Here is a 15,857-nt window from a genome sequence, read left to right as displayed (position 1 = left end):
CGTGCGAAACGGCGAACTGAAATAACGTGCGTGAGCGATGTCTGTGCCTGTGTGGTGAACAGAACCTCCTAAATAATGGTATGTTTTACTGCTTACCGTCCGTGAGTTGGTTCGGCCACTTAGCACATTTCCGTTTAATTGTCGCAGCGAGTCCAACTGCGGAAATGTTGAATAATTTAATAGAAAACAGAAGCTGACTGCACGAAAAGTTACGGCAGACCCACGCATTGTGGGAGTCGATCATGCGAAGTAAGCAAGTAGCCGCCTATGGCGCTTTTTTTTTTAATTGCGAAGCATTTCTAGCGAATCCTTTGGAACTTTGAGAGTATCTATCTATCTAATCTATCTATCTTCTATCTATCTATCTATCTATCTATCTATCTATCTATCTATCTATCTATCTATCTACTATCTATCTATCATCTATCTATCTATATCTAGCGGCCTACGTCTGGGTGCTCTCATGATCGCCTCCTTAACTTGGTGTAGATCAAAACTGGCATGGGAGGGTAAGAGCATTTGACGAATGTGACTGTGAGGTCATGACATGAATAACGTGAAAATCCTGTCGCGCACGTCGTCAAACCGTTTCCTCCAGACACGTGTGGCACATACCAGTTTACCACGGGCCACGGTGTACGGGTATGTGCCACAGGTGATTGACGTTTTATATCTAGCGAGGAACGGCGAGAACAGACATTGGTAATATAAGTGCGAGAGCGTTAGGAAAAAGCGACATGGTCAGAGTTGACCCGACGAATGGAAAGAATAAAAATTAGGATCCCAGCAGGAATCGAACCCAAGTATTCTACGTGGCAGTCAGGTATTCCCGCTGAGTCACGCCAGGTCTATAAACTGGAGTGGAAAAACAGTGTATGCAGACGCAATGTCGGTGCAACGTCAATTGGGGTTGTGGTGCTGGCTATCTATTTTTACCAGAAAGCAATAAGCACTAAATATGTACTCCTACGATGTACTCCTACAGTGTTGGCTCCGCTTTTGTAGCAGTCCTAGCGTTTGTAAGTAGCACATTAGAAGGTTCTTCTGTGTCCATCGAGAATGGCATTTCAGACCACAAAGTGATTTCTTTATTGTGTCCCATTACTTACACGCGGAAATACAAAAAGCCACTATCTAACTTTAAAGATTACACCCGTGCAAACGATCGTGCTGTACTACGTTTCCTAAAAACACAGTTCTGTGAATTCACCGAGCTAACAGATGTGGAAGACTCTGGACACGTTTTAAAAACATTGTCAACTATTGCGAACATACCTTCATTCCGAATAAAAAGAAACGCATCAACCGAGAATCCCTTGGATAACTCGTGAAATAATTCAACTGAAAAGAAAAATAACGACGGCGGAAAAAGGGAAACAAGAGCACGCATCCGATCTGATCGGAGCCTGAAACACAAAATGTTTGAAGCAAAAGCTCATTTCTTTAACACTACGTTACCATCATTTATGACCCACAGTCCCCACAAATTCTGGCGATACTTGTCAGAGACGAGATTCAATCTCGCAAATTAAGTATCAGAACAAGTTATTAGGAACAGAACAAATCGCTAATGAAATGAATAGTTCTTCCAATCGTTTTTACGAAACATGCCACTAACGCGGTACTATCCCCCTATGTTGTGAAAGTACCATGGAAGAATTAATTGTATCTGAAGAAGGCATACTTGCTCTGCTACTCAAGCTTAATCTGAAAAAATCCACTGGTCCGATAAAATTACTAACTCATTTTTATGCCGGTATCGCAATGGACATCTAAATATCTTTTTAAATATAAACGTAATCTCTACACACTCGGAATTACCAGACGACTGGCGCAAACGCTACAGTAGTCCCTATACACAAATCAGCTCAAAGCTAGAAATAAGCAACTACCGCCCAGTGTCGCTTACGAGCTCGTGCTGTATTATTAGAAACATATAATTTTCAAGTCCATATAACTCATTTAGAAACAAATGAGCTCCTTTTCAAACATCAACATGTTTCAGATCAGGTCTCTCAACTACAACCCATTAGCTGAATTAACTCACGACATGCCAATGCAATTAACGAGAACAGTCAGTTAGATGCCTTTTCTTAGACTTTTCTAAAGCGTTTGACGTTGTTCCACACAAGGATTTAATAACAAAGCTATCGGCCTTTGGTATTGATGATAAAATAGTAGCCTGATTAACAGTTTTTAACTAAACGGAAACAGAGGGTAACAATCGACAACCATCTATCGCAACCGCTGATGTTTACTCTGGAGTACCTCAGGGATCGGTTCTTGCTCCACTTTTGTTTTTAATGTTTATTCACGACATTCAATTTCTGTTAATACCCTGTTCCAATGCGACTATTCGCCGACGACTGTGTCATGTACACAGTCGTACACAATTCAGACGATCAAGTTAATCTGAACAATTCATTGCAAATGATTTATTCCTGGTGCAATACTTCGGCATGAATTAAATACAACCAAAACTCATTTCATTTCATTCACAATAAGACCAACCCCCTTAACTTTACTAACTATAGGAAACACAACTATCGACAAAAGTGACCAAAGTAAAATACTTAGGCGTTACTCTCTCATCGACCTCACTGGGAACCACATGTTTTAGCCATATATAGTAAGCCGAGAGGAAGCTATCCTTCCTGAGGAAAAAATTGCGCACTGCACCCCCACACCTTAAACTTAATGCATACAAAACACTATTATACCATGTTTAGAGTACGCCGATCTCATCTGGAGTCCACATCAAACAGCTCAATAATAATAGAAAGAATACAAAAATTGGCAGTTAGATTTGTATATTCTGACTTCTCGAGGCAATCCATTTCTGCAGGCTTGCTCGCAAGGGCAAATTTAAAACCTCTTGGCATCGCAGAATTATCTCGCGACTAAATTTCTTTACCAATTATATCATGGTCAATTCCGCATATCACGATCTCATTACCTCTAGACCCGCCTAAACACTCATTGCGACTGAACATTCCAAGTCAATCCACCAACCTTTCAGTCGTGTTACGCTCACAAACATTCCCTTTTTCCGTCAGCTATCCATCATTGGAATCAACTAGATAACATATTGTGTTGTAACACCATTCAATCTTTTATGAACTTAAGTGTGTCGAGTTTGAATTGTGATCTGTTGCATTGCACTTTCTTGTTATTTCGTTATGTATTTCTTTCGAGGTTTAGTTGTATTCTTGTATCCACTCCTGCATGGGCGTGAAAAGCCTGCAGTATGTTTCAAATAAAAATAATAAATAAAAAAATTACGGTAGGAGACACGGTCTCTCCAATGCTATTCACCGCGTGTTTACAGGAGTTTTCAGGGCCTTAGATTGGGAAGAATTAGGGATAAGAGTTAATGGAGTATCTCAGTAACCTGCGATTCGCTGTGACGTTTCATTGATACTACGCGGGAGACGAATTACAGCTCATGATTACTGAACTGGATACGGAAAGTAGAAGAGTAGGTCTGAAAATTAATATGCATAAAACTAAGTAATATGGAACATCTTGGCAGAGCACAGCGCTTTGCGCTAGGTGGCGCGATACTGAAGTTGTAAAGGAGTACTCTACTAGGACAGGTAGTAACTGTGGAGCCGAACCATGAGAGTGAAATAACTAGAAGAATAAGGATGGGTTGGGGCTCATTCGGCAAGCATATCAAATCATGATGGCAATCTACCACTATCCCTCAAGAGGAAGGTATATACAGCTGCATCTTACCGTTACTTACCTACGGAGCAGAAACCTGGAGACTTACAAAGAGGTTCAACTTAAAGTGAGGACGACGCAGCGAGCGATGAGAAAATGATAGGTGTACCTTAACAGGAAGAGAGCAGAGTGGGTCAGGGAACAAACGGGGGTTAAGGTATCATATTGAAATAAAGAAGAAGATGGATATGGCCGGGCACGTAGCACGTCGGCAGGATACCGGTGGTCATTAGGGTACTACTGGATTCCAAGAGATGGCAAACGCGTGAGGGGGAGACAGAAAATGAGTGGGTAGATGAGATTAAGAAGTTTGTAGGTATAACGTGGCAGCAGAAAGCACAGGACCGTTGATTGGCGAACATGGGAGAGGCCTTTGCCCTGCGGTGGGCGTAGACAGGCTAATGATGATGATGATGATGACGACGATGAATAAACATTACATCTGTATTCCTATGATTCAGCAAGCTATATTGAAGCATTGCTCGACCCTGGAGGAATACGATAACGAAAGTTACTAATGATATTTACATGATTGAACCATAAAGTGCACTTAGTTCCGATAATACTGACGTATGTACTCTAACGTGGGGGCTGACGTTACGTCGCACCATAAGTTATCCTTTAAACGCCAGTGTTGTCGACATGCCTGGTAAGCCCACGATGTGCACACAGCTACTACACTTACAAAAACATGTCGATCCACCTCGTAACGCTTGGCTCAAAGCCATAAAGTACAGCATAGAAGTACTCGCTGACTGCTTCGCATGAAACCGACTCCCGCAACGTGTGGGATCTGCCGAATTTATGATCTTTTTTTCGTGCTTTGAGCCCAGCATTGCGAGGTGGATCGCAACTCACGCAGCACTTTCGTTCGTCGTGCGCATATCGTGAGCCCGACTACACTAACGCCCAAAGGGTAGCTTATAGTAAGACGTTACGTCAGCACTCATGTTAGAGCACAGACGTCAGTTTTATTGAAACCTAATGCGCGCTATGGTGAGATGACGTGCATATCATAATTAAGTAGCGGTTGTCCGCGTATCGAGAAACGGTTGACTACAGCATGCTGAGTCATTCGGGTATATATGTAATGTTAATTGCATTGTTATAAAAGAAGACGGCCAACACTGCAACCAAGATAGATGTTGCCCCGACACGGTAGATCACACGATGCACGGTCTTTCCGCAACGCAGTTCCAAGCACTGGCATGGCTATGCAGTAGGATTAGCCTGGTGTGAAACCCATGGCGGTGCTGCAAACGACGCCTGTATGACGTCAGAGCGGGGATTCGCGCGCTTTCGTCTGCTACGTAGGCCTAGCGCCCAGTGGCGTAGCCAGGAATTTTGTTCGGGGGGGGCTCACGTTGCAGCGCGACCTCCTCATTGAATTTTTAGAACGACTAAGTATATGAATAACATTTATTTATTTATTTATTTATTTATTTATTTATTTATTTATTTATTTATTTATTTAATTATTTGTTAGTTTATTTATTTATTTATTTATTTATCTATCTATTTATTAATTAATTAATTATATCCTCAAAGGTCCCATATGGGACTTTACATGAGGGGTGGGCGTCATAAAATGGCGGTATCGATGAAGGTGTATGTTAGGATGTGGTTGAGTCTGCTTCCTGGATGGCATTTTTGAAGCGCGCAAAATCGCGGATGACTGCTGCTTCGTTCGGAAGGTCATTCCAGTCTCGGGTGGTGCGCAAAAAGAAGGGCTGCTGAAATGACGTGGTGTGGGCACATGGCGGAATCACAGCATTTGGATGACTTGTGCGATGACCTCGATGGACCGGCTGGATGAGGTGGTTGTCACGCGGGGTTGAATAAAAGAATCTGTGAAAAAGGCAGAGACGTACAATACGACGACGAAGAGCGAGGGTAGAAAGATTTAACTGGGATTTGAAGGCGGAGACGCTCGAGTAGCGGGAATAATCTGAAACAATGAATCTGGTTGCTCGGTTCTGTACTGACTCAAGTATTTCGATATGATTAGTTTGGTGGGGGTCAAAGACAGCAGCTGCATACTCAAGTTTTGGTCTGACAATGGTGTTATAAGCGAGTAGTTTAATGGAAGGTGGTGTCATGGAAATGTTACGGCGTGTGTACCCGAGAGCGCGGTTATCGGAGTGAATTATGCGATTTATATGGTCGCCCCAAGATAGGTTACTCGAAAGATGGACACGCAGGTATTTAATCGAGTCAGTAGCAGCTATATGACAGTTGTTGATTGTGTAAGTAGCCGGCGTGTGGTTTCGGCGACGATGGAAAGAAATTAGTAATGTTTTTTTCGCATTAAGGGACATCAACCAGGTGGTACACCACTGCTGAATGCGTGAGAGGTCATGCTGTAGAGAGGAGACATCGGTGGGGTTATTTATAGGGCGGTAGAGGACACAATCATCAGCAAAAAGACGGATGTTTGATTCAACGGAAAGCGGAATATCGTTAATGTATATTAGGAATAAAAGAGGCCCTAGGACGATACCCTGGGGCACGCTGGACAAGACATGCGAGAGGTCGGAGGAGTGATCATTAACATGCACGAATTGTTTACGGTTTGTTAGGAATGCTTTAATCCAGTTAAAAACATGCCGATCAAGGTTTAGACGCGAGGTTTTTTAAAGGAGACGGGAGTGGGGTACCTTATCGAAGGCTTTTTCAAAATCTAAGAACAGTGTGTCAATTGGGATGTTACGGTCCATATGAAGGTGAATGTCGTGCAGGAATAATGTTAGTTGGGTCTCGCATGAGTGATCTTTACGAAAGCCATGTTGGTTTGGGTGAAAGAAGTTTACGGATGATAAAAATGTAGCAACATGAGAAAAGATGACGTGTTCCATTATCTTTGAACAAACACTAGTGAGCGAGATTGGTCGGTAGTAACCTGCAAATGAGCGGTCACCTTTCTTGAAGAACGGAAAGACCTTCCCAACTCTCCAGTCTAATGGGACTTCACCTGTGTCGGGTGACTGCTGAAAAATGATTGACAATATGGAACTACATACATGTTAGTATTTTTCAGAATTTTGGCGTTTATGCCATCTATACCGCATGACGAAGAGTTCTTTAATTGGTTAATAACTTTTACAATTCCCTCTGAATTGAATGTAATCTTTGGCATTGGCGGAAAAGCAAAATGCGGAAAATCAGGAAGTTCGTTGTTAGGTTCGTTAGTAAAGACTGAACAAAATGCAGAGTTGACGGATGGAACGTCGCAGTCGGCAACGGGGGATCCAGAAGTGTCACAAAGAGAGACTGTGGTTTTGTCGTCCGGTTTCATAATTTTCCAAAAGCGGCGTGGGTATGTACATGTATTACCATGTACATACATTGCCACTGGTATTACCATTAATATGTATTACCAGTGACAATTTGTATTAGATGCTGCAAGTCGCTTCTTGAATGCTGCCCTCTGTTAAGAACGAGTAAGAAATGTGTTTTTTCGTAAAAATATTATGTTGGCATGCCCGCAAAATCTTTCCAGGAATAACTGTCTTCAATCTTTTCAATATTTGTGTTTGTGTGTGTGTGTAACAGGTACTGCAAATATCACGTAAACTTCGGAACTGCATCAGCTTTGAACTGAAGAGGTGCTGATAACAAAAAAAATGAAGTCCACGAAATAACCAGGATTTTAATGCAGATTGTTTACGCAAAATGTTAATCTTTTTGCACAAATGATGCGGCCAGGGAAAAGCAAGAATGGGAAAGTACACCTCGAATATGGGCAAAATATAAGTCACCGGAAACAGTGCGCAGTATGCTACGCAAAACTTCACAAATGTATATTTAAATATGCAATCAATAAACGGAACTAAGCAATGATCACTATACATAATGGCCAACTGATATGTCCTTGGGCCAAGCTGCTGTCTCGGACGCACCATGTAAACAGAACTATAAAGGAAGAGCGCAGAAATAACGAAAAGAAACTACTTCAAAACTGTTTTAAAGTGCGAACCACTATTGTGCACTCAATTTAAAGGAAGGTTGCCGCTTCTAGTTCAAAAAGCAATGAAGAACAAAAACGACAAATGAAAGTAACAAACAATGCTGTTAGTACGGCTTCCGCTAGTTAAATTTGTTTGGTAACGCCGCGTATGCCGACCTCTCAGTGAACAAGGTGAAGCTGTCGATTGGCTGGTAATGTCCACCTGATGCCCGTATTCTTATGTTATATTAGGTCACAGTGTTAACTGCTAAAATGTACAAAATCCCTCACGGCTTTAAAGGTGGTGAACAATAATATTGCGTCAGAATTACGGGCTCATTGACCTGAACTCTGGAACAGTAGTGTCTTTTCCTTTCGTTTGCGCTGATTTCTGTCCTGCTCGGTATCAAAGGACAACGTTGACCCGGCGAGGAAGCTTAGCGAAGCGGTCAATGACTCCGACACGCTGATGTCGACATTTCTGTGGGCGTACAGAAGTGCCTGGCCAACCATGCGTTCCTCAGACATCGTGGAGCGTAAGTAGTTTCTTAAGTAACCTCATGCTTGAAAACGTTCCCTCTGCGCTGGCAGTGGTCACTGGAAGGGTGACTAGAATCCGGAGTAGCTTGTACACATTCGCACAGAACCTGCTGTCGCAATGAGAGAGGGCATCGGTTCCTGTACCGGGGCTCTGGTTTGCTGCTTTGTTCGCCCACTTTGTCCACCATAGTCGCAGTTCTCCAAAACCAGCCCTCGTTTCGACGTCATGCGCAAAAACGGTCAGGAGATTTTCTGCTCCTTTCTCCCGATCATCTTGCATTGGTGGTATTGCGGATGATACAATTAATGAAAAGTCCTTTAGAAGTGTCCTGTGCTGTTCGAACCGTTGGTTTAACTGGGCTAGTACGTGGTTCATGAACGGAATGAACAGGGTTCTGCGAAAATATTCTTCCGCACTTTCGAATGCATTGCTCCCAAGGTTTTGCTTCCGGACACCGGCTCGACGGCTGGTGATCTCCACATTCAGTTTTTTCTGCCAATGCCTGCATTTGTGCAAATATTTTTGAGAAAGAAACATTCGTGTTCTTGCGGTCACTTTCAATTGGCTGCTGTATCACTTCTATGTCGTCAATGGCAGCGCTCATGTCGATACTCCTCGTCTGCAGCTTCTTTGACAGTGGCAAAGTCAGTGCTAACACGTGTTCCGTCACATGCAGGCTTACAAGGAACGCTGGTGAAAAGAGTGCCAACATTAGACTGTTTGCCTGCACTGGACTTTCGCCATTTCCGTTAAACTTAGTCTCCTCTAGTGCTGCGATCAACGGTTGAAAGAGGCTCACAAATGAAAGCACTGCATCGTGCTTCTCGGCCCAGCGCGTTTCGCATAGTCCCAAAAGGCGCTGCCTTGTAGGCTCAGGACAGCTCAAACTTATCACTTTTCGCAAAACGTGTGAGCGGCTAGAAGATTTACGGAAAAAGGCTGACGTCGCCTTCAGAGTCCCAAAACAGTTTCGAATGTCTGTGATGGAGCATGCTGCACACACAACTAGATAAAGGGAGTGACACGCGCAGTGAATACATAGAGTGCGGCTGGATATTTCTCACGGACAGCAGCTTGAACACCATTCGTTTTGTCGGCCATCGAACTTGCACCACCGTAGCCTTGACCACGGAGATGTTGCATGTTAATTCCCATTTCTATAAGGAGCCTTATGATGGTGTCGGCCAGGGCCCGGCCATTTGGTCGTGAATTGGCACAAAGCCTAAGAACACTTCTTCGATTCCGTTCGCATCCTTATTAAGGTACCTTGCACAAACAGTAAGCTGCTCGATACCCGCAACATCCGTCGTTTCATCAGCAAGTACGGAGAAGCAGCCTGCAGCGTTTACTTTTGCGACTAGGCTTGCCTTGATGATTGCAGCAGAGATTTCTATAATGTGGTTTTGTACATATAAACTAATATATGAGGCCTTATTTGGGCAACTTTCCAAATGCTTTTTTTTTATCTGTGTCGCCACAATCCGTGCGCATGCGAAGCAGCTCTTTGAAGTTGCCTGTATTTGTAGAGGAGGCAGTGCTTGAATCCATGGGACCACTGTCTCTATGTCCACGGAGAGCCACACCTTGCCACCCGCAAAAGAGAACTGTCTCAACAATAGGCTGTAACTTCCTTCGGATCTCTCTTATTTGAATTTGCCTGCCATGGTCCAGCTGATCAACAACACTGGGCACACATCCTGAGAAGGTTTGAAGAAAACTATCGGCTACCAGATGAGCGTCAGTGTGATATTTAGTGACTTCATGTGCACCGAAGACTTCGAGGGCGTGCTTCCACTTTTGAAATGAATTGGATACGAGGGCCTTAGTGCGCGCATGTTGGCCCTTGCCAATCTCACTTCTGCTAAAAAGGACACACACTCGGCAAAACGCACCCTCTTGAAGCGCTGAGAAGCTAAGCCATCGGTACCTGTCCAGCCAAGCCACGTAAACATTCGTTTCTGCTTAAAATCGTTCATAGACTTAAACATATAGCATGGCGGAGGAATCCAAGGAGAAGCTAGCAGTTGATGTTTTGTGTCATCATCCACTTTTGAGCCATCTGTGTAGAGCCCGATATCAAACTTGCTTCTGCTAACATTTTGAGGGTCATAAAAAGATAAATAATTAAATAAATGATAATCAGGCTGAAGCCCAATAAATCCCACCACCCGGGTGACGCCGCTGGTTGGTGGTGTATGAAAGCACGAAAAATTTCGGGGGGGGGCTGAAGCCCCATAAGCCCCCCCCCCCCCCCCCTGGCTACGCCCCTGCTAGCGCCGTGTTGAAACCACCTTTGTGATAAATCTCAACAAAAAAAGCAGTTCATTTGGTTATCTTGCGTATGGGGCTACTGACGCTGTTCTAGCAACCGTGGGACTGCTTTTAACGTTAATTTAGAACAACAGCTCTTTGTTTCTTAGAACTGCGGCCGCTTGTCTCCGCGGCGCGAGTGTTGCGCAATGGTGAAGTACTGCTCTGTGCATCAGTGTACTTCGTCCGCTCGTGAAAAAGGCGTCAGCTTTCACAACTACGCTAAGGACCCGAAGCTGAAGAAAGAGTGGATCGTCAAGCTCAGAATGGGAATGCGCCCCACGCCTATAGCTTCATCGACCGTGTGCAGCGAGCACTTCGCGGACAGTGACTTCTGCTACCCACCGTACGCGCCACTCTTAGGTAAGCTTGTGACCGTGTTTAAGCGCCTCGCCAATGCTTAAGCCGTTTATTGCACGCAGGCTATAAGCATAGGCGACTTATACAAGGTGCGGTGCCGTCCCACAACCTGCCGCGAAAGCCCAGGAGCCGACGAATCGCCTTGCACGTAAGCGCGCCTCGTGAACTCAGCTGAGCGGCGCAGGATATCTGAGACTACGGCTGCATTTGGATGCTGTACATACGTATTTTACTTATGAAGGCAAGCGCGCGCCTAGCGGACTGCTTATCATAAAGTCATAGGCGAAACCTGTTGCCGCTGTTTAATGCAAATTCTCTAAAAAGCTTTCACCTGAGGCAGTGCAGACACTTTTTTAAAAGCGGAACTCTTTCAGCTTTTCGTTAGGCTGCGTGGCGCGGTGAAACTGGACCCAGCTTGCCTTTGCCACGTTAATATCTGTGGCCCTTTGCGTGGTATAATCAGCGATTAACTATCTGTTATATTCTAATACCCATGCGACGGCCCTGTGCGGTATTAATATGAACTGACGTAATATCGTTCTCACTGAACCAACATTACGGGACAAACTGCGATCATGGGCACCGGCAAGGGGGTGTGCAACAAGGTGGCACTTGCGCACTTGTTTGCAGGACGAGAGCTGCGACGGTGATGCGATCTCCGTTGACGTCCTCGACCGCGCATTCAACAACGTGGCCTGCGTGCGTACACCGCCTCGCCCTCGATGAGGCATCGCGACCTTTCACAAGCTTTATCTATATTGGCCTCGAGGCCCACCACTGGAAACGCCAGCGCCACCGTCGGCGTGACGTGCTTGGCAGGATCACGTGGTCTCAGCGGCCGCGTCGGCTGCTTGTGGCGCACTGCCGCGTGCTTTGAAAACGAGTTTCAAGTCCCACATGCGCTGCGGTCTGTTCAAATTCGGAAGTTTTCTCTCATTTTCTACTCAATTGAAACCATTGTAATAGAGTGGCTGCCTCCGAAGGCGACGAACATGGGGCTCTACCGCTCGGTGCCGCAGTGCCGCGTTTACGCAACGGAGCCCAGTGTCAGCCTGCACCGGTAACCGCGGGACAAGAAACAGCGTGAAGCATGGGTTGTAAAGCTAAGAACCGGCAAGTAGCCATCCGCTACGAGTCTTGTGTGCAACAAGCACTTCCGCGACGAAGACTTTTGTTACTGCGTCGGGCCTGCGATGTTCGGTGAGTAGCAGACAGCGCGCACTGAGACGATGGCTCGCGCGCGCTTCCCGCCGGCAAATGATGCTTATCTGCCACAGGATGGTAAAAGCGCTACCTTTTACCACGTGCGATGCCATCTCAGAACCCTCCAATGCGACCTCTTGATCGTCGGCCTCGTGCTCAGCGTCCACAAAATCAGCTGCAGATGCGCAAGTCATTGTTTAGATACGTTAAATTAAAAAAACGCACATGGTCCTTTATGCATTCGTTAAAGATGACCAGAAGGCGAAAGCCATCTTCTTCTTGTCAGTCGATGTACTGATTCTCCCGCGCCCCCCTCCAAAAGCGTTGTGCACCTAACGCGGTTTTGCACGGCCCCCGTGACCGATCACGGAGGCAATGCAAAGCGACCATGACGTGTGAATACGTCATCATGTGACGTCACATTGTGTGACGTCATAATGACGTTACATATATTGGCGATCTGTGACGTCATGATGACGTCATATGGTGACACCATCACGTGACGATTATTTTTTGCATCACTCGCTACTACATGCTCGGTCTCGTAGACTGGTTCTTCTTCCACCAGCAATCTCGAAGTGGTGAAGCTTTGGTCTATGAATTTGTTGATGACAGAGAGCGGCAAGTTCACTGGAATGCAAACGGAACGATAATTAAGAAGCATTAAAAAAAGGCGTCGCATTTGCTCACGTTTTGTGTGAGCACCAAACGAAACGAATGCTGTGAATAAAGAAACAGAAGCAGCGGCATTTGCCCGCTGAGAAGACCGATCAATACGCAGTGCGAGACAACTTGTCAAATTACATTGAAATGTACCCGAATTTAGACTGAAAAAAAATCACTGAATCGTCGGGACGGCAGATCACGAAGTTGCCATACGCACCGAAGCCGCGGTTGTAAGGAAATTGTTTTTGAACTGCTCTGATAGCGTCCGCGCAACAGTAGTTGTTTGTTTACTCACAAATTCTCATATCTTGCGGCCTAAAGTTCACAGCGCGGTGCCAAAACGCGCTCGTAGCAAAAGCGAAACCATCAGTACGAACATACATGCAGACGCTCATACATGCAGAGGCACCGTCAGTCGTCGCGAACCCGTGCGATAGCTGGCTTGAGGCTTCTTTCTGTTATGCTCCGTTTGGTTATACAGGCAGTCTACTCTAAGGAGATATTTCACAGTTTGCACTCAGCGAGTGACTACCTTTCACGCAAGAAGCCCATTCAGGGGTCTCCAACGGGGTGACAGAGTGACGCGGGTGCTCGGTTTTCTGCAAAGAGACAGCGACTGTAGACTATTTTGTGCTTTCAGTTCGTCGAAAATGATTATTTTGACAGTAAAGAACACAGTTCATTTCGAAAGTACTTACAGAAATGCCCTGGAGGGCTTCCGCGAGGTGTTTTCGTAGAGCGCCGACAGCAAAACCTATGGGGAGCGCGCCGGCGGTATCCTGCCTAGCACGCAGTCGAGGCGCGTCCGACAGAGGGCGACTCCGTAACTCCTCGAGGCCAATACTTGTAGATGCTGGAGAACGGCACGCTTACTGAAATATCGAAAGAAACACCCAAACTAATTAGTATCGGAAGGAGGAAACAAGATAACGAGCGAGAACATACACACATATATAGTTTCACTTTCTTACCAGCAATGCGGTCGGTGGAATCGGCGCACTCGTCGGCCATCCGGGGGATTTCTTGGCCCTGTCGATTGGGCCGCAACTAAAACAAGTTCAAGATTACGCTCGAAAACATTCTTTGCATGCGTTAGTTGACCGTCGCGAGGCTTTTCGTTCGATAAGGTTCCCGCCTGAAGCAGACGATCCGCATACAGGAGTAGCGGCTGCTACAGCGCGGTAGAGAGCGAAGTCACACGCGACGTCACACGCGAGACGTCACATGACGTCACACGCGAGAGGGCGCCACTTCAAGATCTCGAGGCCAATACTCGACTGGCTACGCAGAACGCCTGGGCGCAATTTCAGTTCGAACCGTGATTTTCTTCTTTGCGTACAGATGGACGTCCTTCTGATTTTTCGCTCACTGACAACCTTCTGAGCAGACGCCACATCTGCGACACAGGCTCCTTAAAGGGGCCCTGCAACACTTCTTCAGCATGGTCAGAAAACTGCCGATCGGTAGTCGAGGCTCCCGAGAACACGCGAGCCAAACATTATAGCGCAGGACGCGGCCTCGAATTTACAATGAATTCTCAAAGTCTGCTAGAAATCGTTCCCATCTTCTCTCGACAAATGATGCCATAAACCCTAAGTACGACCATTGGCTGATTTGAGCATCGTGAGCTGCTTAGTTACCGCGACCGCCACGGGATGCCGCCACGGGCAGGGGTGGCTCGCCTGCTCGCGATCACGCTGAAAGTAAGCCGCGCGTTCAAAGAAACAAAAAAATCAGTGTTCAAGGTCATAGGCGTGCGCACAGGGGGGGCAGGGGGGGCGGCCGCCCCCCCTAATCATCTAAGAGGGGGGGCGCGAAATCTGCCCCGTACATTAGAGGTGTGCACGGGCTCCGGGTAGCCCGAAAGCCCGAGCCCGACCCGGCCCGCGGGCCGGGCTCGGGCGGGCCGACGTATTTTCACCTCGGGCCCGGGCCGGGCTCGGGCTACTTGGAGTTTTATCGGGCCGGGCTCGGGCCCGGCGCAAAGCCCGACTCAAGCCCGAAATATAGATAATGAGCGGGAATTGTTTTCCAGCACGCATACAGCGCCTTTTCCGCGACCACCCTTTACCGCTTTTCTTTCCATTCTACAGTATAGTGAGAATGTAGCAGTTACAAAAGATGAGCTCTCCGATTATCTCTCTATGGAATCGCCCTCCTCTCCATCTGAAGTTTTAGTCTTCTGGAAAAACAAGCAGCAGAGATATCCCAAGCTTGCCAGGCTGGCAAAAAAGATATTAGCAATTCCGGCGACGAGTGCAAGCAGCGAACGTAACTTCAGTTCTGCTGGCTACACAATGCAAAAGCGCTGCACTTCGATGGAGCCGGAATCGTTGGACTGCTTGATGTTTTTGCACGACAATTTGTAATATGTGCAATAGAGACTGTTCGTCGTGTGTCGTTTGATCATATTCGATATGCTCAATAAAATGCCAAATTGCCGGAAAACGATGTTTTGTTTTCGCAGCGAACCTTCAAAAAGCCGGGCCGGGCCGGGCCCGGGATTGTGTTTTCGTACGTCGGGCCGGGCCGGGCGGGCTCGCAGCCCTTTGCCGTCGGGCTCGGGTGGGCCTTCGGCAAAGTCAGCGGGCCCGGGCCGGGCTCGGGCTCGGAAATACGGCCCGTGCACAGCTCTACCGTACATTGACCCTTCTAGTCACCTAAGAAGGGGGGGGGGGCAAAATCTCCCCATACATTGACTTAGTAGGGTGGGGGGGCGCTGTGATGAACTTCGCCCCCCCCTAATGGTGAACCCTGCGCACGCCTATGTTCAAGGTCATGACACGCGCTGACGAAGTGACGCATCTTCTAGCCTCCTTGTATAGATCTACATTTGAATGTCAGTAAATGCGCCGTGCTAGCATTTCCATTGAAAGACCCTATCCATATGTCACTTTCCTATCATCTCGAGCCTATTCCACAAGTAGAGAAGGTAAAATATCTCGGTGTCATATGTGACCGATCAATGACGTGGAAGGCTCGTATTGAAAGCGTTGCAACAAAGGGTGTTCGGGCAGTCGGACTATTAAGGCAGATCAGCCATTGCCGATTAGGTATGAGGAGACAAACACATATATCAATATACTGCATGTATGTTTGTCCAGT

The 15,857-nt window shown here is 46.4% G+C and overlaps 1 protein-coding gene across 7 annotated transcripts in view; it reads left to right on the top strand.

The window, feature by feature from the left end:
* The window catches only part of LOC119387592 (actin-related protein 8), a 120,352-nt gene that overhangs the window by 63,638 nt on the left and 40,857 nt on the right, over window positions 1-15,857 (top strand). The window lies entirely within an intron of this gene.

This window comes from Rhipicephalus sanguineus, chromosome 3 (assembly GCF_013339695.2).
Source record: "Rhipicephalus sanguineus isolate Rsan-2018 chromosome 3, BIME_Rsan_1.4, whole genome shotgun sequence".
Classification (NCBI taxonomy): domain Eukaryota; kingdom Metazoa; phylum Arthropoda; class Arachnida; order Ixodida; family Ixodidae; genus Rhipicephalus; species Rhipicephalus sanguineus.
Note: the sequence above shows the minus strand (reverse complement) of the source record. Positions and strands in the feature narration are given on the sequence as shown.